At 40.7% G+C, this 19,575-nt stretch overlaps 1 protein-coding gene across 2 annotated transcripts in view; it reads left to right on the forward strand.

Moving 5' to 3' along the window:
- Window positions 1-19,575, forward strand: part of PCED1B (PC-esterase domain containing 1B) — a 149,375-nt gene that overhangs the window by 62,003 nt on the left and 67,797 nt on the right. The window contains exon 4 of one of the 2 annotated variants that reach the window (XR_010932374.1): window positions 5,997-6,110. The exons of the other annotated variant lie outside the window; for it this stretch is intronic. The gene's annotated coding sequence lies outside the window, so the exon portion shown is untranslated. Of the gene's footprint in view, window positions 1-5,996; window positions 6,111-19,575 lie in introns of those variants that run through there. 2 annotated transcript variants of the gene reach the window in all.

Here is a 19,575-nt window from a genome sequence, read left to right on the forward strand (position 1 = left end):
AAGGCCCCCCGCCACCATGTCATGGAACCAGGATGTGAATCCAAGTCTGCTGTGTCCCAGTGCTCTTTCCAGTGAACCAATTAACCCAGTATAATATTGAGTTGATCTGTGACTCTGGAAAGAATATAAGAGATTCCAAAGGAAATGTTACGTTTTGGTGTAGCAGGAGTTTTGAGGATTCTGCGAGACCATCCTCAGGTTCAGTGATTCACTAGAGGGACGCACAGAACTCAGAAAAGCTGTTATACGCATGGCAATGGTTTATTACAGTGAAAGGATACAGATTAAAGTTAGTAAAGCCAAAGGCAGAGTCCAAGGGAAATCAGCCACAAGCTTCCAGTTGTCCTTACCCAGGGTCGTTGGAAAGGCAGCCCTTAATTCTCCCAGCAATGATGTGTGATGACACACAAAGTACTATTGCCGACCAAGGGGCCCACCCGAGCCTTGGTGTCCAAGGTTTTTATTGGGGTTCAGTCACATAGGCGTGGAGCACCTGAACGACTGACCTGAATTACTCAGTGTTCAGGCCTCCGCAGGTCACACTGGTACCTCGTGGTCCAAGGTCACAGGTCAACAAAGCAGGCGTTCTCCATAAATCACCTTGTTAACACAAATTATCTGGTGTGGCTCAAGGTCTCAGTTATACAAAGGCACTCTTGTCAGGAAGGATATTCCAAGGGCTCAGAGGTTATCTCCCTGGAGGTTAAGGCCAGGCCATTCTTTAACATGTGCCAGGTTTGAGCACCCCCAACTCTGCTGAGCTAATCCTTCACCGCACAGCCGAGGCATAGCATCTGGGCTCTTGACGATATCAGAGCACAGCAAGAGGCAACTCAGAGGCAACTCGGCCCAAATGGGAGCCTGAGAATCAACTTCTAAATTTGGTCCATGCGTCAATCCCCCGAGCCAATGGGTATTTCTGCTATTGCAGTGGGTTACCGGAGCCTGGAAGGTCTGCCTTGGAACCTAGCCGTGATGGGATCTCTTGTCTCTACTCTGGGCCCTTTAGCCTTCTGGGAGTGTCGCACTGTCCCCACTCTGGGAGACCTCCCACGGAGTGAAAGGGAGAGAGGACTTAATATTACTCAGCAATCTACTCTGAAGTAAGGATTTTCTTGCTAGCATGTTCAAAATTTCATTATTAGAGTAAGAAGAAGAAAGAGGTAGGACTCAGGCAACAGAAAACTCAACTCAGCGTGGCTGAAACAGCCATGGATTTATCGTCTCACATAACAAGAAGCCCCGAGAGAGCACAGCCCAGGGCTGTTCGATTCAGCTCCTTGACAACAACACCAAAAACCCAAGTTCTTTCTTCAGCTTCTCCATCCTGAGCATCTTGGTTAGATTTCCTCATGGTTTAAAAATGGCTATAGTAAGAACAAACTAGTGGTTACCAGTGGGGAGGGGAGAGGGGCAATATAGGGGCGGGGCACTGGGAGGTACAAACTATTGTGTGTAAGATAGGCTCAAGGATGTATTGCACAACATGGGGAATATAGCCAATATTTTGCAATAACTGTAAATGGAAAGCAACCTTTAAAAATTGTATAAAAAATTTAAAGAAAAAATGGCTATAGCGGATTCAGGCATCACATCTTCACAATCCATTACACAGACACAAAAATGGGACTTTTCCTTGTGTCTCTTTTAAAGAGTTATGAAACTTTCCCCAGAAGCCTCCCTTATGAGCGTCCCTTTATGTCCTGCTGGCCAAAACTGCCTCTTCCAAAGCCAATCGCTAGCAAACAATGAAAAATTTTTTCCCACTGGGTTCGTATAATCAAACACAGGACTGGGAATGGGACCAGCATTCCCTAAAGCCTCTGGATTCTTGGAAAAGTATAGACACTAGAACAAATTCAGCGTCTATCAGAAAATACTGAGTAGGGAATTGCTATTGGGTAGGCAACCGAAGCTGTCTGCTGCAGCAAGTTCCCAGGTAGAAAAGCAGAGCAGAGGCAATTCTCTGCAGCTTCTGAAATCTCTAGTCCTCATGGGGGACCCCAGAGGTCATTTGTGTTGCCTCAGTTTCCTGGAGTTAATTGATTCCTAGGAGAAAAAAAAAAAAAGTCTCGAAGAGCCATGTTTGATGCTCATATAAGGTTTATTTTCCCACTTTTTGTTCAGGTGTTCTCCCTAAAGGAAAGCCCTCGACTTTAGGAAGGAAACATGCCCTCTGTTTCACATATTTCTTCATCATTAATTCAGACATGCCTACCCCATTGGCCAGATTCTCGTGCTGCTGACTAGAGTTCCTTAAATCTCAGGCATATCTCTGTTACCGGACAGACCACAGCGGTGTTCAACATTTGTCCCCCTCAAGAGTCTTTCGTTTATCCAGTGAGATTTACAAAAGCAGGACTTTCTGTCCCCCTTTTGTCTTCCCCTTCCCCATTTCATTTTTCCATTGTCGACGTACCTTCAGGTTTGGTAACATGCCATCAGAAATGGGATTGCTGAGAATCTGTCCCCATGGAACTCAGTGGAAGATTCCATGAATCTAACAATCCCTTTGGCTATTCCTGGTCTTTTCAATTTACAGAAATAAATCTGTGCTCTCAAATGGTGGAAACAACTTTCCAGCTATTATTTCTCAGTTTAGACATTACTCAATTGCTTTCATAATTTGGTATGTTGTATCTAGCTTCCAAACACCCTAAACCTAGAATTGACAATACATTTCACTTTTCTTAAGTGCTTCCCCTCCAGAGCGATCCCCCCACAAAGTCATTATGTTTCAACACAGGAAGAGACGTTGACATCCTCACCTGCTATTAGAGCTCAATTCCTTTTTCTTCACACTTCTCTCTCCCTTTGTCAGGTTCCCTGAAAACTGGCATAATAGTAGCCTCACACTTTCTCTACCTGTTATTATTTCCTTATTCTGCCTCTCCCTGATGAATGATTGGGGATAACTGTCTTTTTATAGGCTGGCTTGCACAATAGTAGATGGCCTATCTGTAGGAGCAAATATGCTTCCTGATCATTTTCTCAGACAGATGCTTTAAAAGTTGATACTGGGTGGCCTTCCCTGGTGGCGCAGTGGTTGAGAGTCCGCCTGCCGATGCAGGAGACACGGGTTCGTGCCCCGGTCCGGGAAGATCCCACATGCCACGGAGCGGCTGGGCCCGTGAGCCATGGCCGCTGAGCCTGCGCGTCCGGAGCCTGTGCTCCGCAACAGGAAAGGCCACAACAGTGAGGCCCGCGTACTGCAAAAAAAAAAAAGTTGATACGGGAGCCTGTCAGCCTGAAAGATTCCTCAGGAGGGTGAGGAGGGAGGAAGGCATCACAGTAGTTCTATGACAAGGACTTACACTTTAACATATGAGCTTCTTTTTTTAATAGCTTTTGCGCTTTTTTCAGATTTTAAAATAGTATATGTTTATTGCAGAGAATTTAGGAGGAAAATCCCATATTTCCTTTGTATAAGGACAGGCAGCTATTAGAAGAGATGTGGAGGAGTATATTGAAGGCAAACATTCTAATGAATAAGATTGAATCACATACTGCACTGGCACAGTTACTGGAACATGCATGTGAGGCAGAAATACAGATTGTCCGTCCTTATGCTGGCAATGTATCATCAGCTGACACTCGTCATTGACATCAAAAGCATCGAAGATATTTTCTTAAAGAAATATGAAGCAGGTTATTTCAACAAACATTCAACACAAATATACATATATATACATATAAGTTCCTACTAAGTTCCAGGTACTGTCCTAGGTCAGGAAGTATGGCAGTGTACAGAACAAAACCCTCATGGAACTCACATTCTTGTAACTAAGACAGACAGAGAAATTGGTAAATAAGGTGCCTCAGGAAGCCTGAAGGAAGCGAGGGCTCAGCCATATTGATGTCTGCTGGAGAGCACGTGCAAAGGCACTGAGGTGGGAGTGTGTGTGGGGTGTTGACGGAACAACAAGAAGGCCAGTGCGACTGGACGGCAGTGAGCAAAGGGTTCGGAGGTAAGGAGATGAGGTCAGAGAGGCATAAGGAGGCCAGGTCATGCACAGCTTACATTAGGGAATATCTTCTAATTTGACTTAGAGTGAGAGGAGTAGTCCTGGAGGGTTTTGTGCAGATATGATCTCACTTACTTTTTAAAAGGAATGTAAGGGGTAAGAAATGTCCAATTACAGATGAACAATAGAACCACAATGAAGGGAGTACAGAAGAAGGCATTAACCTAAGTGATTTTGGAAAAGAGTATTTTGACTATATATGGAAGATTAGTAATCTGGGTTCTCCAGAGAAACAGAACCAATAGGAGAATATATAGATAGATATAAAGGTAGAAATATATACCATGAGTTCTGTCTATCTATCTATCTATCCATCTATGATTTATTATAAGGATTTGCCTCACATGGTTATAGAGGCTGAGAGGTCCAGGACCTGTAGTCCACAAGTTGGAGACCTGGGAGAGCCGATGGTAGAGGTCCAGTCTGAGTGCAAAGGCCTAAGAACCAGGAGAGCTGATGCAGTAAGTTCTAGTCTGAGTCTCAGTCCAAAGGCAGGAGAAAACCAATGTCCCAGCTCGAAGATAGGCAAGGAGAAAGAATTCTTTCTCTCAGCTCTTTATTCTATTCAGGCCTTCAATAGATTGCATCTGGCTCCCACACTGGGGAGGGCAATCTGCTTTGCTCAGTCTACTGATTCAAATGTTAATCTCCTTCAGAAATAGCCTCACGGACACACTTAGACACACACGGACACACGCACGTGTTTCTACAAGGGCAGAAACAACATTTAATCATATCTTGGTACCCCATGCATGGCCCAATCAAGTTGACACATGAAATTAACCATCATGCACCATAAAGCTAAAAGCAAAAAGAACTATACAGAAATATTTTATTTGAATTGATAAATTTGTTTTTCACAGAGGTATGGGTTAAGCAACTCTGAAATTACTTTATGTGCATTATAGGATTGTGCAAATAAATAACTAGATTATGGATAACAAGAGTCAGGTATCTTAACTGAGGGGAAAGAAGATACAAATAAGGAAAGGGGGGAGACTATAATGAAACTTGTCATGTTGTACTAGAGTCAGAGATACCAATGAGAATCATGGTGATAGATAGATAGATAGATAGACAGACAGACATATGTGTGTGTGTACACATACATATATATCCTAGTTCTGTTTGCTGAAATGGCCTGTAAGAGATGACACCCAGTGATGATGAGCACACCTGACACCCACAAGATTTTGGTTTCTAATCATCATTCTCTAATAAAAGGAGCCAGGGCTCCTTGGAAAAATGGCCAATTCCAGGGCTGGAGAGGAGAAGTAAAGGATGAGCCTGGGCTATTTGTGGTCTCAAAAAATATGGCAGTGCTTAAAAAAATTATGGGAGCATGTCAAAAGAATATAGGAGCCAATTTAAAGGAGCTACCAAGGACCAAATATGGAACAAATTGAGTAAGAAAATAAATATCCATGAGTATGCACTAATATAAATAAATTATTCAATTGTTCTTTACAGTAGAATTCCAATTAATAAATGCTGAAAGAATAACAGAAATAGAAAATCACTCTTTAGTAAACACCAAAGTAAACAGTAGTAAGTGTTGCAGGCTAGCAATGTTGACAGATGCCGAAATTAGTGGGCAACACCATGATGAGAAATAGGATATCTGCATAGTCTCAAAGTATCTCACCGCAAGATATTTATTAGTTACATGGGAAAAATCATAACTTTGTGGTGGAGAAAACTTAACCAAAGGATCAAAGTCAACATCACCACTTATGAGGCATACTGACATCATATACGTCCTCATATGCTGCACTAAGAAGACGTATTACCACTTCTGTAGTCTTCTTGATAAAAATGAGTAATCTCTGTATAATCATGAAAAAACATTAAACCAACTCAAACTGAAGGACTCTTCAATATATCTATATCTATATATATCAATCTATCAAGGACTCTTGATATATTGATATCAATCTATCAAGGTCATGGTAATTTTGTTTTTAACTGAAGAATTGTTTCAGATTGGAGAGGACTGAGGAAACATGAAAACTACTTGCAGTGTGAGATCCTGAATTGAATTTTGGACCTGAAAGAGAACAACTGGAGATACAGTATTGGAATAAGTTCTGAAGATTAGTTAACTGTGCAATCGACTCTCCATATCTACAGGTTCCATATCTGTGGATTTAATCAACTGTGCATTAAAATGTTTTGGAAAAAAATTCCAGAAAATTCCAAAAAGGAAAACTTAAATTTGCTGTGCATTAGCAACTACTTACATAGCAGTTACACTGTATTAGGTATAAGGGGAATGTGCTTAGGTTATATGCAAATACTATGCCATTTTACATAAGTGTGGGTCCTGGCACCAATCCCCCACAGATACTGAGGGAGGACTATTATATCAACGTTACCTTCTCAAATAGCACTAGACTGACAATTAGTAAAAGTTATAAAGAAAATTATTACATAGGGGACTGAAATCAAATGTACTAATTCTAGGAAAAGGAGAAAATGCTTAGAATTTATAAATTGAAGTTATAGCTGAATTATACACTTTTATTTTTCTCTTTTGCGGTACGCGGGCCTCCTACCGCTGCAGCCCCTCCCGTCGCCTGCAGCCCCTCCCGTCGCGGAGCACAGGCTCCGGACGCGCAGGCTCAACGGCCATGGCTCACGGGCCCAGCCACTCCGCGGCCTGTGGGATATTCCCGGATCGGGACACGAACCCGCATCCCTTGTATCGGCAGGCGGTCTCTCAACCACTGCGCCACCAGGGAAACCCTGAATTATACACTTTAAAACTGCAGAAAATGTTCTCTCCATGTATATTTTATAGATAATTTGATATATAAATTCAAAATGATTGGAGTTCCAGTCATCTCAAATCTGGTAACTGGCTTTATCTACCAATTCAAGTCCTTGAAGTAGGAGGACCAGGAACTGCTAGATATAGCCAAAAGAAAGGAAAAGCCATCTGTGCTGAAAGAAGAAACAGTTTGCTCTCCAGAGCTGAATGGTGAACCCTTGCATCGCCTTTAGGCTAAGACTCTTCCAACTACTTTTAAGCAACCAGATTTATCCTCCCCACTGAATTATGAACTATATAATAGGTATGTCTCTGAATAAAAAGGGAAAAGAACTATTCATTGTTTCCTTTGTCCTATTCCCTTCTCTGTGAATTGACCTTTTCATTCAATTTCTTTCCCGTGGAAAGACTAACCCTGCACTGCCCCAGACCACAGCTGGACCACGTGACCTTCCTAGGCAGGCTATAACCTATGCCTCTTCATACGGATATTCTTTCAGTATATGTTTCAATATGTTTGTTCTCATATGTAGTTCACTATGTTTGTTTAGCGGGGTGGGAACTACTCTACTATATTCCACTACGCCACGTTACTATGTTGTTGCTGGGAGACAGTTCTCCAAGGTCTCTCCCATTTCTATACCTCTTGTGAGCAAGGCACTGACTGCTCTTTGTTCCAAACCATCTGACACACGTAGACAGGTATCATCAACTGGAAACCGTGAAACGGTAGCAGGCTAACTCGTTCGTTCACAAGGAGGGCCACTCTTGACAGTTGTTTGAACTTACTGACCCCAAGCCCTACTTTCAGCAGCCGGGATGTTAGGATTGGTGGCCGATGCCATAACTGCACTATGGGACTTGCCCGTGAGCACCACACAGATACTCATTTCAAACAGGTTTAGCACCTGTAGGGAGTTTTTGGTTTTGAACTGTTTCTCCTAGAAGTCAGTATCTCCTTTAGTGGGCACGGAACCAACTTGCATTTCAGCCACCATGTAGAGTTGCTGTCAAACACCTGAGTTAGCAGGTCTCCTAGTTTTGATTTATGCCAATGATATTTTAGCGCCCTTGCAGGCTGGTTTCCCAGGCAAATATCTACTAACCCGTTTCACAGTCTTGTTCTGTTACCTGTAAAAGTGTGTGTGTGTGTGCGTGCATGCGTGCACGCGTGTGTGTGCATCTCCTGTTCCCAAGCAGGTGACACCAGCTATTCTAGAGTCCCACCCACCTACATTCCCTTAGAGCTCTGGCTTTGGGGGTTCCTGAAGCCTCAAGGCAGAGCTCCATAATATGGGACAGAGGGATGTGTGTGTGTGTGTGTGTGTGTGTGTGTGTGTGTTTGCACGAACATCTTCCTCTTTCCTCCCCCAACAGTAAGCCTTGCTGCTGTTATCAACGTGTTTCTACAAGGCTGGAAAATTACATTCATCACATTCCTGCCTGGTTTCACTTTAGAAACAGCTTTGAAAATCTCAGACTAAAGTCTTTTTCTGTTTTGTTTAGTTTTAGCAGCAGCACGTGTGGTGGGAGAAGGACAGTTGAGATACTGAAAGGTGCCACCAGATGGTATAGATTACATAGGAGACTGAATAGATGGATGATTTTCATGTGTCTTTTCTTAGGAACAGATGTGTTGCCAGGTTGCAACAGCTCAGAAAGATGAGATGGGTCCTTGCCATGAATCTTATCTTCTCTGTCAGAGATTTATTGAATAAGAGTAGGGGTTGGCTTCTTCTTTTATCTGTTGGCCTGGAACCAAAGTCAAATGCTCCATATGCTGAAAGGGATTACCCTATTTCATCTCATCTGAGACTTCCTCCACGGTAAGATGCTCCACTATTTTATGATCCACTAAGTAAGGAAAATCATTGCCAATGGTAAGATACATCCCAATTTCAGAAACGTTAAGACACGAGAAACAGCGTGACTAAAAATGTATGAACTATGATACATAAACTGGGGGTTGAAAACTTTTTGCCTAGGCTACTTCATGGTGTTTTATTATCTAACTTATCATTTGAGTTTGTGACTCTAAGTACATAATAATAGCTACTGACTGTAGAAGATATAGTATATGTGCGCCCACCGCATTTACGTTCCTTAGCCCCAGTCCTTTCAGCTCTACTGCAAAGAAGATGTATAAAGCCTGTTTTACAAAGCAGAAAACTGAGCTGCTGGAGGTTAGGTAAGGTTTGAGAGGGAAGATGCTAGAAGGAGTGGGAGCCATGACTTGGACCCAGCTGAAACGCCTCTCAAAGCTGAAGAGCCTTCAGTTACCCTAAGGAATTGCCTCTTAGAAGAAGAGTAGCTGCCTGCGTTGAGAGTAGCTTTCAGAATGGTACCAAATCTAAATATTTGTGGGTTGTTTTAGAAACAAGTTCCCACCCATCGCACAGCTGTCACACAGCTATAATGGGGAGCCTGGGCTCCTTTCTTTCAGAGAGAGTTAGCAGGGAAAGGAGGGGTGAGGGAGCGGCTGTTCACCACAGAAATCATTACAGACATAATGGAGCTAATGCTTCGTGGAGCTCCAAAACGCAACGTCATTGTTTACCTTCTGTCAAGTCTTTATTCTTAGGAGGCAGAAAGCCCTTTCAGAACTCTCTACCTTGTGAAGGTTTTTGGCCTTTTCAAGGGCCTAAGATGTTAAGGGCTTTGAATTCTTAAAGCATATGCATAAAGTATTTCCAGTGCATTATTTAAAAATATACCTTTCTCTCCCTTGCTTTCTTTTCTTTTCTCTCTCTCTTTTTTTTTTTTTTGGCTGTGATTTGAAGAAGTCTTCACCATAGCCAAGAACAGAATTTTAACTGATGGCAAAAATATAAAGCCTTGAGGTAATGTTTTATCACTGTTTATTACTGTATCCAAAGAAGAGGCCTTGACAAGTGTCGGCTGCTGCTGGGTTACCATGGCAGTAATCAGTCAAACAAGGATGGGATTTTTAGAGCCTGCTTAACCCTTTTCCTTACCCACTAGTGGAAACTAAGAGAGATTTTCATTTTGCACAATAGCGTAGGATGAGGCAAGTGTGTCCCTTTGCTCTGAGATCCCAGTCTTACTCTCTGATCCTCACGCCCCCTCGCACCCTTGCTCCAGACAGAAGGGAACCACGTGCGTGGCTGGAGAGCGTGCCCCCTTCTCTCCAGCCTCTGATCACGGGTGCATGTGGCTTCTGCCTGGAACCCCCTTTTGCTCCTCTCCTAACCCCAACTCCTATAAACATTCTATTCTGTGAAAATAACACCTCCTCCAGGAAGCCTTCCCCATCCTTTTCTCCACTAACTATGGGTTAGAAACATGTCCTAAGTGCTCCAGTAACACTCTGTATTTACCTCCATCCTAGCATATATCTCCTTAATTACAGTTGTTTGAGACAGTCTTATTGAAGAAGAACGTCTAGAACCGGTCTGCCTGGGCTTGAAGCTCTCCTTTATTACTTACTGGCAGTGATCTTGGGCAAGTCACTTGACCTCTCTAAGCCTCAGCTTCTCGCTATGAAGAGAAAAATATTTACTTCAAAGAATTATCATGGGGGTTAAATGAGATAAACTAAATAAAATGCCTAGCACCAGTGAATGTTCAGTAAACGTTAGAGTGAAAACTTGTCTCCTCATAGAGTCTAAGCTCCATGAGGGCAGGGACCATGTATTTCATCTTTGAATATTCAGGACCTAACAGATATCAGGCACATCGCAGACAGTTCCTAAGGGTCTATAATAATATGGTCAAGGAATTGGTTTCTCTACATAAATGAATTTTCCATATAGCTAAAGCCTACCCCTGAACACACACACAGAAAATTCCTTCTTGTTTCTAATTAGTAAATTAATTCATATCTATTGGTGAAAATTTGGAAAACACGGAATTATAAAGAAGGAAATAAAAGCTACCTGTGACTCTACCAACCACTAATCTATATCTTAATCTATATCTATACCTTAATCTATATCTTTTCACATGCACATGCATCCTTTTAATGCACGTGTGTACATTTATATTATATTGAAATATTCTAATTTAATTTTTACAAATCTTTGTTGGTCAATATTTCTCTATTGATGGGCAGTTTTTCATAGTAAGTGTTAATACTGCAGTAAACATCCTGTCATACCTTTTTGCAAGCATCTTGCATTGCGCTTAAAACTTTTAAAAACTGTTTTTAAACAGTATACAACTTTTTAAAACTTAAAACTGTTTGCACCACCCAACAGTTTATAAGCATACCTATTTTACTGTGCCCTTAGCGGCACTGGGTTTGATCTTAAGAAAACATCTTTGCCAATTTGATAGAAAAATGGCCTCTCATTTTTCCCATGCCTCTGTAAACCCAGCACATAGCTCCCCGTTTAAGCCTTCGGAAGACAGTGTGGTGGTTCTAAGCACTAGGTACCGTATTCTTCTGAATCTCCACGCAGTACCCCAGGGCTCCTGAGGTGCGCGTGGGCAGAGCTCTTTCTCCCTACACCGAAGGGTCAGTCCCATATAGCTGGGCTTCCTCGTGCATCAGCCCTTTGATTTTAGTTTCTTCCTACACTGTCACCAGCCATACGTGACTTCTTGCTGCTTCCAGCAGGACATCAAATCTTCTCATGCTCTATTTTCTATTCATAGTGTTTAACGAGCATTTATTGTACACCCGCATCGTCAAGGTCTGGGGGAAGGTTTTAAAGGAAAGAGGAATACAAAAATTAATCGGAGAAGAGCTAGAGATGTAAACAATTATACAGGGGAGTCAACTGGGGAGAGAGGCAGATGTCCTGAACTAGGACTCTGGATAAAAACAGACAGGTTCCAAAGTGGGACCTGGTATTTCTTAAAGCATGATGCTCGACAGTTCCAGCCCAGGAAATTAACATTATATAAAACCCTTCTAAATTGTGGCTTAGAAACCAGATAAACAAAATTATTTAAATCCTGTGCTAAGTGAGATTAAATAAGCTTTGGTTGGGGCTCCGCGTGCTTCTCCTGTGATAAGGGATTTAAACCTGCCGGCTGTCACTCCAGGAGCTTTGGCTGGCTCTTCAGAGGCCGTTCTGGCTTCTTTCTTCCATCTCAGCTATGCTTCTTAGAGGGAAGATTTGGTGCCCGGAGTATCCAATTAAATTCAATGCTTCTGTGTAACAGTGAGAAAGGATCACATTGATGATATGGCTTCTTTGTAACTGAACAATCTGAGCTTCTTTCCCTTTATCATTTCTTTGAAAAAGATGCTTATTTAGGGCTGATTCAACAGTTTGAAATGTAAATATTACTCAGTATCTCCAATACTTTATTTACGTGTGACCAAAATATGCATTTTGAAAACTCCACTTAACATGTATCTCCAAAATGCCTACTGTGCGCCAGCCACTAGGTATTCGATTATACGTTTGCAAATTCCTACCTAAGGTTGCTTTGTTCAATTTTCACCCAGATCTGCTGCCATCATCTAGGCCCAAATGCAATCTGTAGTAAGACGAGGCTTTTGTTTTTCCTGTTGAACCTTCAGCATACAGTGCAGAACCAATTTCACCAAGGGAATATCTGATTTAGTGAAACATTTATTCTATTTTTCTATTACATATTCTCCCACCTAGTGCTTCTTGTTATTGCAAACGTAAGACCATTTTACAACCAGTAATGAATGAATGATGGGCAATTTTTCTAGAATTGCTTTTCATTTCTGTCAGCTTTATGGAGGTTTTCACATTTTCATATATATGTGTGTAGATATATATATATTTCCGTAGAGTATATGTGTACTGGAAAAACATTCTGATAACTAACTGAGCACATATTCTTTTAACAGCTCCAGAGAGAACAGAGATCATTTCTTTCAGTTGTTTCAGTAATTTTTCTACAGTGAAAGGAATGATAAAAAGTTCCATCCTATATTCACTTGTTCAACTGCCTATTTAAAGGCTTTTATGACTAACTCCTTGATTTCCTATCACCACTTAGAATTGGTGGGCAAAAGTTGTCTATTTGAGTTATGCATCCACCAAACCTTGCTCCTCCATTTAAAAAGATGTTTCCAGTTGGCTATCCTTTAGAGCTGATTCTGTACATATTATGCTCTTACTTAGGAATATTTTCAGGGATTACTGGGGCATAATGTGCAATTAGTCTTCTACTCAATTAAAAAGTTCATATGTAGTATTCATTTGACTTTATATTAGTAAATGAAATTATAAATTTAGTGACAAAGAGGAATCATATGGTAACAGCTGTATATATTAAGATTATTATTAGCATGATTTCTTTAGGTTACATCTGAGAACTGTTGATTTGTCTCATCATGAATGATTTTGTCTACCCCCAACACTAAGACTTTGAACAAACACTAACATGGCTTCTAACAGCTCAAGGCTGTGTCCCTGGGATGACCCAGCCCCCCTTAAGTTCCTGTCTGGGAAACGTCAAGGCTGACTAAAGAATTTACTGTTTGTTCCAACCAACACCTGAAGGCAGGGCCTCTTTTTCCCAGTCTCTGTGGGAGGATAAAAGTCTCACTTCCATAAGGGCCAGTTAATAATCCCAGGTGGCCTAATCACATTGACACCACCCCCACCCCACCCCCGCCACTTGCTTTTTGTAATTTTCCACTTTCCTGACTTTGCTCAAGCCCTGACTCCATCTCTGCACCTCTACGTGGATCAGAGCTGAGTTTGGTTTTGTACTGAAGTCCTTTTCCCCTACTGCAGTAGTTACTGAAGAAAGTCTGTTTTTACTACCTTTAACTAATGTCCAGCATTGTTTTTCTTTAGTGCATACAGCCCAAAACTGGAAGGAAACCAATTAAAATATGGATGCCTAGAAACTTTTAGCTGACCTCAGAAACATGTCATGGCAATAGTCTCTGAATTAAGCATCGTCGAATGGCCACTGGCCACAGTCATGACAGAGGGTGATTCACAATCCATTCTAGTAAGAGAATTTGAAATAATGCTCTGCTCATCTCAATTATTCTTCCATAAAATGAAAGGATCCAAGAGGGAAGTCTTTTTGCAAACAAGTAACTAATCGAGATGAGCTGTAGTCAAAAATAAAATCATCTCCCCTATCAAAAGGGTTGATTTTTCTGCTGGTTATTACTTTTATGTCTCTCGGGCATTCCTGGGGGGTTTGTGCTGGATTTTCTCACTGCCCTACTGGGGAACTGAAGTGGACATGTGGCTGGCTCTCTAACAGTTTCTCCTCAGGTGATTCAGCCAAGCCAGCTCTGCCCCTTACCTGTGATTGGGCTCCTGAGCTGTGAGGTTTGGTTTGCTGGGGTTGTCCTAGGAAAGAACCAGTTATCTTTGCATCCTGTACATGGACAAGGATGCATGTGTACCGGGTGGTGCATTGACATCACCTTGTTAGAAATGCAGAGACTCTGGCCACACTCCGGTTTGTCTCAGTTTGAATCTATATTTTAAAGACATCCCCCCAAATATAACTGGGGGCAAGGTGTCAGAAAGGTCCTATGGAAAATGAACGTGGTGAATCTTGAGGAATGGGTAGACTTGGGACAGAAGAGAAGGGTATTCTAGGCTAGTGGGTATCAATACATCTTACCTTAAGACATAAATCAGGAGAGCCTGGATGGAGTTTGGGGCTAATATGAAACTGGTTGTATAAAACTGGATCCTGATCAAGGAAATCTCTGAGTACTAGACTGATCAATTTTGAGTGTGATCCTGTATGTCATAGAAAATAGGATAACATGGTGAAATAGTGTGACCATTGTGGTCAGAAAGACCTGGATGTAAGTCTCAGTTCTACATTTGTTGGCTTTGTAAACTTGGGCAAATTGCTTACACTTTCTGACCCTCATCCTGTAAGATGGAGATGACAATGCCTTCTTGCAGAACTCTTGCTAGGAGATCATGTCTGGGAAAGGTAAGGACTGGCACATGGTGAGCTTCTCTCCTCCCTTTCCTGGTGGTATTGAGGAAGGGAGGAATTTTCTCCTGAGACCCCGAGGACACAGATGTGTCACTGTGGGAAAGGGACTGACGAGGTGGCAATAGGAAATCAGTTTGAAACAGACAAGGCTGAGAAGGTACTGAATTGCATTTGTGCGTCTGTAGGAGCAATTTTGGGGGAAATAAGTGAAAAGAGGCAGTGGGGAAGACAAGACAGTGAAGAGAGGAAAAGCAACTAAGAGAGTGAAGTAAGAGAACACTAAAAATTTCCTTTGAAGTTCTGACTCAGGGTGAGCCATGTGGAAAACAGAGCAAGTGGGGCTCAGAATGACCCATCAGGCATTAAAATGGATGATTTAAACTATGGCAAGTCATACAAGGACGAAGCCAACCATCGGAAGAGTTGTAAATGGATTCCCCCCAAAGCTAATATATAATTTACAATACCCGTTGGAAAGCTCAGAATTATTTATTATTTCTTTAGCTTTGTAAACAAACACATAAATTCCCCCCCCTTGAACATGGTGGGGGGAAAACAGAATGTCTGTATTTATCATGGAATTTGAGCCATCCTGCCAAAGAAGATTCACAATCACTATTTTAGGATGAATAGGATTAATCTCTGAGATACTAGAAGAAAAATGTAATGCCCAAATAAGAGACACAATTTTCATCAATTGTTTAAATATTGATCATAAGAGCCTCACAGATACTTCTCGGGTTTTTCATATATTTTGAAACACCGAGGAAACCATTTGCAGGAAATGCAGCAACCACGTTAAAGAGTATTCTTCTTGAAATAAATCTAAATAAATATATATGAGAAAGTGTCTAGGATGGGGTCCAGCAAACAAGAGAAGCTCAACAAATGTTAGGGGAATCCAATGAAATCCTTTAGTCCATATTTAATCGAAAGTAGTATCAGACAACCCTTTGCTTCAGAGCAGATTTCGGTCCAAAAATGTGGCTGGGGTAGGCCTTAGAGGTAATCATTGCTAATTCAAAGCACCCAGAGACAACCCGAGGATTCTTTGAAATTCACTCCACTTTCCAATATGTAGTGTCATGGGTTACAGGGAGAACATTTCTGTTGCTCCTTTAAAAAGCCTATGATTACCTGAAGGTATGATTACAAGGCTCTCAGGATTAAGGTGTTTCCTGGTCATAGGATGGTTCAGTGATCAGTCCAAAAAATAGGGTGTTCCACACCCTCCCCCTCACTGAAGTCTTCGCCAACTATAAGATGTATTAGCTAGAGGTCAAGAATCATATTTAAGAACGGAGTCAAGATGGCGGTGTGGGGAGATGTCGAGTTAGCGTCTCCCCACAACTAGGGTGCCTGCCAGCCGCTGGTGGGGACTCTGATGCCCAAGGAGATGGGAGAACCCCCAAGTGAACCATCACTCCACGCAGCTTGCGGGATCTTTGTTCATGAGCTGGGGGTCGGGCCAAAGCTCCTACGGTGGGAGCTCTGAGTCCAAACCACTGGACTAACAGAGAACCTCAGACCCCAGGGAGTATTCATCAGACTGAGGTCTCATAGAGGTCCTCATCTCAGCACCAAGATGCAGCTCTACCCAGCAGCTTACAAACTGCAGTGTTGGAAGCCTCAAGCCAAACAACCAGTAAGACAGGAACACAATCTGACTCATAAAAAAAAAAAAAAAGAGAGGGCAAAAAAATATGTCACAGATGAAGGAGTAAGGTAAAAACCTACAAGACCAAATAAATGAAGAGGAAATAGACAATCTACCTGAAAAAGAACTCAGAGTAATGATAGTAAATATGATCCAGAAACTCAGATATAGAATGGAGGCACAAACTGAGAAAATACAAGTAATGTTAAACAAAGATCTAGAAGAACTAAAGAACAAACAAACAGAGATGAACAACACAATAACAAATGAAAAAAACACTAGAAGGATTCAATAACAGAATAACTGAGGCAGAAGAATGAATAATTGAGCTGGAAGACAAAATGGTGGAAATAACTGACAAGGAGCAGAATAAAGAAAAAAGAATAAAAGAATTGAAGACAATCTCAGAGACCTCTGGGACAACACTAAACACACCAACATTCAAATTATAGGGGTCCCAGAAGAAGAGAAAAAGAAAGGGTCTGAGAAAATATTTGAACAGATTACAGTCAAAAACTTCCCTAACATGGAAAAGGAAATAGTTACCCAAGTCCAGAAGCACAAAGAGTTCCATACAGGATAAACCCTAAAAAAACACACCAAGACACATATTAATCAAAGTAACAAAAATTAAATTCAAAAAAATATATTAAAAGCAGCAAGGGAAAAACAAAAAATAACATACAAAGGAATCTCCATAAGGTTATCAGCTGATTTTCAAGCAGAAACTCTGCAGGCCAGAAGGGAGTGCCAGGACATACTTAAAATGATTAAAGACAAAAACCTACAACCAAGATTACTCTACCCAACAAGGATCTCATTCAGATTTGATGGAGAAATCAAAAGCTTTTCAGACAAGTGAAAGCTAAGAGAATTCAGCATCACCAAACCAGCTTTACAAAACATGCTAAAGAAACTTCTGTAGGAAGGAAGCACAAGAGAAGAAAAGGACCTACAAAAACAAACCCAAAACAGTTAAGAAAATGGTAATAGGAGCATACATATCAATAATAACCTTGAATGTAAATGGATTAAATGCCCCAACCAAAAGACACAGACTGTCTAAATGGATACAAAAACAAGACCCATATATATGTTGTCTACAAGAGACCCACTTCAGACCTAGGGACACATACAGACTGAAAGTGAAGGGATGGAAAAAAATATTCCATGCAAATGGAAATCAAAAGAAAGCTTGAGTAGCAATACTCATATAAGATAAAGTAGACTTTAAAATAAAGAGGGACACTACATAATGATCAAAGGATCAGTCCAAGAAGAAGATATAACAATTATAAATCTTTATGCACCCAACATAGGAGCACCTCAATACATAAGGCAAATGCTAACAACCATGAAAGGAGAAATTGACAGTAACACAATAATAGTAGGGGACTTTAACACCCCACTTAAACTAATGGACAGATCATCCAAACAGAAGATAAATAAGGAAACACAGGCTTTAAATGACACAATAGACCAGATAGATTTAATTGATATTTATAGAACATTCCTCCCAAAAGTGGCAGAATACACTATCTTCTCAAGAGCACATGGAACATTCTCCAGGATAGATCACATCTTGGGTCACAAATCAAGCTTTGGAAAGTTTAAGAAAATTGAAATCGTATCAACCATCTTTTCTGACCACAATGCTATGAAATTGGAAATCAATTACAGGAAAAAAACCTAAAAAACGCAAATCCATGGAGGCTAAACAGTGCACTGCTAAATAACCAAAAGATCACTGAAGAAATAAAAGAAGAAATAAAAACATACATAGAAACAAATGACAATGAAAACATGATGACCCAAAACCTATGGGACGCAGCAAAAGCAGTTCTAAGAGGGAAGTTTATAGCAATTCATTCTCACCTCAAGAAACAAGAAAAATCTCAAATAAACATTCTAACCCTACACTTAAAAACAACTAGAGAAAGAAGAACAAAGGAAACCCGAAGTTGGTAGAAGGAAAGAAATCATAAAGATCAGAGCAGAAATAAATGAAATAGAAACAAAGAAAACAATAGCAAAGATCAATAAAACTAAAAGCTGGTTCTTTGAGATGCTAAACAAAATTGATAAACCCTTAGCCAGACTCATCAAGAAATAAAGGGAGAGGATGCAAATCAATAAAAGTAGAAATGAAAAAGGAGAAATCATAACTGACACCACAGAAATACAAAGGATTATAAGAGACTACTACAAACAACTATATGCCAATAAACTGCACAGCCATGAAGAAATGGACAAATTCTTGGAAAGGTACAATTTTCCAAGACAGAACAAGGAAGAATTAGAAAATATAAACAGACCTATCACAAGTAATGAAATTGAAACCATAGTTAAACATCTTCCAACAAACAAAAGTCCAGTACCAGAAGGCTTCACAGGTGAATTCTATCAAACATTTAGAGAAGATCTAACACCCATCCTTCTCAAACCTTTCCAAAAAATTGCAGAGGGAGAAACACTCCCCAATTCATTCTGGGAAGCCACAATCACCCTGACACCAAAACCAGAAAAAGATATCACAAAAAAAGAAAATTATAGACCAATATCACTGATGAACATAAATGCAGAAATCCTGAACAAAATACTAGCAAACAGAATCCAACAACATATTAAAGGTGTCATACACATGATCAAGTAGGATTTATCCCAGGGATGCAAGGATTCTTCAATATACGCAAATCAATCAATGTGATATACCGCATTAACAAATTAAGGAATAAAAACCATGTGATCATCTCAGTAGATGCAGAAAAAAATTTTGACAAAATTCAACACCATTTATGAATAAAAACTCTCCAGAAAGTGGGCATAGAGGGAACCTACCTCAACATAATAAAGGCCATATATGACAAACCTACAGCAAGCATCATACTCAACGGTGAAAAACTGAAAGCATTTCCACTAAGATCAGGAGCAAGACAAGGATGTCCACTCTCACCACTCTTATTCAACATAGTTTTGGAAGTCCTAGCCACAGCAATCAGAGAAGAAAAAGAAATAAAAGGAATACAAATTGGAAAAGAAGTAAAACTGTCACTGTTTGCAGGTGACATGATACTATACATAGAAAATCCTAAAGATGCCACCAGAATACTACTAGAACTAATCAATGAATTTGGTAATGTTGCAGGTTAAAAAATTAATACACAGAAATCTCTGGCATTCCTATATACTAACAATGAAAAATCAGAAAGAGAAATTATGGAAACACTCCCATATACCACTGCAACAAA

This window comes from Pseudorca crassidens, chromosome 11 (genome assembly GCF_039906515.1).
Source record: "Pseudorca crassidens isolate mPseCra1 chromosome 11, mPseCra1.hap1, whole genome shotgun sequence".
NCBI classification, from domain to species: Eukaryota; Metazoa; Chordata; class Mammalia; order Artiodactyla; family Delphinidae; genus Pseudorca; species Pseudorca crassidens.